Genomic DNA, 5,544 nt, shown 5'->3' on the forward strand with positions numbered 1-5,544 from the left:
CCAATCTTCTCTTTTACTACAAAAGCCTGACCTTATCTATTGCAATAAAAAATTCCAAAGCACAAATTAAAAAATGAATACGAGCAAGGAGTATGTCTAATGTGTTCAAGTGTGAGTTCAAGTAAGTGTTACTCCATTTACAAGATAGGCGAATTCCAGTAAAAATGGCTCAATTTCTGCAAGGTGCATCTCGTTTCCCTGTGGTTTTCTTTTACATTCTTGGGACTATAATTCAATAGTCTCTTCACTCTCTCCACCTAAAAAAGGAATATAAACAATAGTGGTAAGATCCTTATAAGTCTTGAGCCCCCACAATGCAAAGAAAAGAGCCTTATATGTAGTATTCATGTAATTCAAACAAAATGGGTTACAGGCCAGACTAATTCTTTTTTTAACTCTAGTATCTTTTTTTAAAATAAACTTTTTATTTTAGAATACTTGATATTTACAGAGAAGTTGCAAAGATAGTACAGAGAGTTCCCTTTACCCCACAAGCAGGGCCTCCAACTGTTAACATCTTACATTAGTATGGTACATTTGTTGTAAATGATGACACAATATTGATACATTAAGAACTAAAGTTCATATTGATACATTAAGAACTAAAGTTCACAGTTTATTTAGACTTCCTTGGTTTTTACCCAACATCCTTTTTCTGTCCCAGGATCCCATCCACAAAGCCATGTTACATTTACTTGTCATATCTCCTTAGGACCCTCTTTTCACAATTTCTCACACTTGCCTTGTTTCTGATGACCTTGACAGTCAGGTATTTTGCAGTTTCCCTTGGTTGGGGGTTAGTGATGTCTCCTCGTGAGAAGACTGAGGTCACAGGGTTTGGAAAGGAGGACCACAGAAGTGGGGAGCCCTTCTCACCCCTGGAGATCAACGGTACAGGTTTTCAACATGATTTACCACAGGTGAGTCACATGACCACATTTGATCGCATGATCCCATCAGTTGTGTTTGTCAATTTCCTCCACTGTAGAGTTACTCTTTACCCCCATTTCTAACTGTCCTCTTTGAAGGGAAGTCACTGTGTGCAGCCCACACTGGAGTGGTAGGGAGTGATGCCCCCCCCCCTGCCCCAGTGAAGAGCAAAATACACATGTAAGTACATATATAGATTATTTGAATTTTTTCTGCCTGGGAGATTTGTCTATTCTCTCCCATTTGTAAATTTATTCAATCATTTATTTTTACCAGTATGGAGTGATATTTATTGTAACTGTGAATTATAATCCAGTACGACCATATTTATTTTTGTTGTTCAAATTGTCCCAACTCGAGGACGCAGAGAAACTGGATCGCTCATACATTACTGGTGGGAATATAAAATTGTACAGCTGCTGTAAAAAATAAGTTAGCAGTTTCCTTAAACACTAAACATACAACTACCTTACAACCCAGTAACTGCATTCCTGAGCATTTGTCCCAGAGAAACGGAAACTTGTATTCACACAGACACCTGTATATGAAGGTTTATAGCAGCTTTCTCATTGCCCCATCACTGGAAACTACCCAGATGTCCTTCAGTGGGTGAGAGTATGAAAAGCCGTGGTGCATCCATGTCGTGGAAGTACTATTCAGCAAAAAAAAAGGATGTCAATTGACACTTTAACAACCTGAATGAGCCGCCAGAGAATATGCTCGGTGAAAAAAGCCAGTCTTGAGAGGTTCACACGCTGTATGATTTCTCAGTTTCCATAAACTACTTGGAGTCTTTTCCTCTAAAAATAATACTGCAGTTAATATTATGTATGCTGATCATACAGTATCAGTAACTAGATCTATAAGGTCAATTCTCTAAAATGGAATTGCTGGGTCAAAGAAAAACGCGTTTGTAACTTCAGTAGGTATAGTCAAATGGCCCTTTGCAGTGTGCATTCCCACTTTAATGCGAGAAAGTGTCTGACACGATGTAGGCTCATGGGCAAGTCACTAAATGCTCTGTGCCTCAGTTTCCTTATCTGTAAAATGGGGAAAAAATGGGACCCACTTCATGGGGTTACTGTGAGGACCAAATGAGTTACTACATGGAAAGTGCTCGTAACAGTGCCAGGCACCGTTAATCCTTTGTGCAAGTATTAGTGGTTATTGTTACCACAGCCAAGCTTTTTGATATTTGTCAACCTGGTTGGTGAAAAGTAGTATTTTGTTGTAGTCATTTTAATTAGCATTGATCTTATTGTGAGATGAAGCATCATTTCAATTGTTTAAAACCATTTGCATTTCCTTTTCTGTGAATTGTTGATGCAAGTCCTCTTACTCATATCGCTTGTGCTCCTATTCTTTTGGCTAGAACTAGTTATTCCATTGGCTAGAACTAGCCACACCTGGATACAAAGAGGTGCTTCTGGGAAATGTAGTCCATCAGACAGCCTCTTTACAGAGACCACTCTACACTGTGTATGTTTTCCCTCCCCTTTTTTCGGACTAAGACAGGTAACTATTTAATTTTGTATTTTTCCAAAACAATTAGCTAACAGACTTGTTTATTAATTCTATTTGTTTTTTTCATTTTTAATTCATCAACTTCTGTTTTATACTATTTTTTTCTTTCAATCTGAAATCTTTTTTTTTTTAATTTTATTTCTTTATTTGCCAGAGAGAGAGCACAAGCAGGGGGAGTGGCAGGCAGAGGGAGAGGGAGAAGCAGGCTCCCCACTGAGCAAGAAGCCCGACCCAGGACTCGATCACAGGACCCTGGGATCATGACCTGAGCTGAAGGCAGACACTTAACGAACTGAGCCACCCAGGCATCCCTTAATCTGAAATCTTTAGGTTTACTTTGTTGTTTTTCAGTCTTCTTGACCTGGGCCCTTAATTCTTTTCTTTTTTTTCTTTCATTCTCTTTTCTTTTTTTTTAAATTTTATTTTATTATGCTGTTAGTCACCATACAATACATCATTAGTTTCTGATGTAGTGATCCACGATTCATTGTTTTCGTATAACACCCAGTGCTCCATGCAGTACGTGCCCTCCTTAATACCCATCACTGGGCTAACCCATCCCCCCACCCCCCTCCTCTCTAAAACCCTCAGTTTATTTCTCAGAGTCCATAGTATCTCATGGTTCATCTCTCCCTCCGATTCCCCCCCATTTATTTTTCCCTTCCTTCTCCTAATGTCCTCCATGCTATTCCTTATGCTCCACAAATAAGTGAAACCATGTGATAATTGACTTTCTCTGCTTGACTTATTTCACTTAGCATAATTTCCTCCTACATGTTGATGTAAAAGTTGGGTATTCATCCTTTCTGTTGGCTGAGTAATATTCCATTGTATATATAGACCACATCTTCTTTATCCATTTATCTGTTGAAGGGCATCTCAGCTCTTTCCACAGTCTCCCTACAACTCCCTACAAATGAGCCAAATTATCAAATTGCTGTTTTACACCCCAAGTCCAAAAGTTACAGAATAAAGTATTTAAAACTACTATATGCATGAATTTTAAAATTTTCTGCTTTGAGTTAAATGTGTTTGTGAGCAGAGGGTGATCTATAATCTGCCTGCAATCTCTTTTCTGATGTTCAAGGAAGAGACATAAAAAGAAAGAATTCAAATAGAAAATAAGGAAGATCCGAGGTCCATAAGGACGGTGATGGTATCAGAACCTTGGAAAAGAGTTGGATGGGAGAGTGTGTGGGAATAAAAAGTTTAAACTAAAAAAGAATTAACTATAGAAAATGGGGGGAGGAGAAGGTTGTTCTAATCTCATTGCCTGGACACAATTACTATTATATCATTCTATACCAAAACTTTTTTAATTGTGATCATTTTAGAATTGCAACCTTGCTAAAAAGACATAGAAACTTCTGCTTTGGTCTTCTTACACAGTAGTGTGGTAGAATAGAAAGAACAGTGACCCAAGACTTCAAATCTTGATTAAGCTGTGTGACTTTGGGCAAGTCACTTAACGTCTCTGTTCCATCACCTCTAAAAACAGCAATAATAACTGCAAACAAACAAACTGCCAAAAGAAGCAACAAAGCTTCGTGAACTGTGAGGGAGTATGTGAGAGGAAGTGAGCAATAAATATAGAGTGCCGAAGAAGACTTTTCTTGATGACTTAGGATCAGTATGAAAACCAATCAGAAGGTAAGTATTTGGGAGTTCTGATATTAATTTTAAAACAAAACCAAAAAGTCTTAAAATCATTGAGGAAGGCCCCAACCTAGGAGGGCGAGCACCATGGAATCTTTTTTTTTGGAGAGAGAGAGCGTGCACTTGCAAGAGGTGGGGGAAGAGGGCAGAAGGAAGGGGGAGAGAGAATCTTAAGCAGGCTCCACACCCAGTATGGGTCCCAGTGCAGGGCTTGATCTCACATGACCTGAGCCGAAATCAAGAGTTGGATGCTTAACTGAATGAGCCACCCAGGCTCCCCACCATGGAATCATTTAGAATTGTTTCTTAGAAAGGCATTAAGGGTTGGGGGAGGGTTCTGGGAAGAATCTTCGCATGGCTCCTAAACTTCCTAGAACTTTCCACGTACTTACTTTCCTTACTCTTAGGGAGTGGATGTTACTGGGTAATTATGGCCTTGGCTCTTTAGAAGCTAACCAAGCTCACTCACATTTGTAAATTTGCAGTGGTATATATATATATCAATATATTTAAGAACATACCTTTTATTTAAGAACACTTCTGGATCTTTAGCTGAGAGGTAGGGAACCAAAATTTATTTAGGCAGAGACTGGTCCATGTGTCCCAAATAAATCAAATGGCTGTTTTAATGGGACTTAGCCTCAATAGAGATGTATGGGGACTGGGTCAAGGAGTAGGTGTTGAGTAAATTTTGCCATAAGCCTGAAAGTCCTACCCCAGAAATAGTTATACAAAAGGGTCAAAGCATATGCTGCATTTGCTCAAATAATAGCCCAAGGATTTGGCTAAAGGTTATGGGCAATTCTGCCATCAGTGCCCATCCATAATTACCAAAGGAGAAATGCAAGCTCTGGACTAAGTCATCTATGTGTAGACAGGGCTGAAAGAATTATGGACAGCATCCAAAGATTGCTTGAATACTGCATGTAACCGCGAGTAAAGGACAGGTGAGGTTTTTTGATTATTCTGTTTCTTGGGGTCCTAAATTTCCATTTCCTTCTAAATAAAGGAATCACACTGTGGTGTGGCCCAGAATGGGGAAGAATCCTCAATGACATCAGATCTTACTGCAAAGGAAAAATCGTCCTTGAATCATCAAGAGTAACCTCCAAAGACCAGTTGTAGCATCCAAGGTTTAGTCTTCTTAGAGAACTGGGTGATTAGCTGTAACAGCCAAGGAAAGGAAATGAAAAGAGACTTTAAGTTTTAGAAGGAAACTTGCCTGACCAGTGGTGTGGGCCCTTGGAGATGTGAGGGATCCATGAAGTGGGGGAAGCCAGTCTTGATTTTTGGAATCACTTGGTGATCCGAGAGGTGGTTGCATATATGAACAAAAAAGAAATTAGCAAGTAAGAATTGCAGTTTTGGCACACAAACAGGGGCAGAAAGACCCAGGAGGGAGATGGTGGATGTTGTGCTAATAAGACAGGTGGG

Source organism: Neomonachus schauinslandi, chromosome 10, assembly GCF_002201575.2.
Source record: "Neomonachus schauinslandi chromosome 10, ASM220157v2, whole genome shotgun sequence".
In the NCBI taxonomy this organism is placed as follows: Eukaryota; Metazoa; Chordata; class Mammalia; order Carnivora; family Phocidae; genus Neomonachus; species Neomonachus schauinslandi.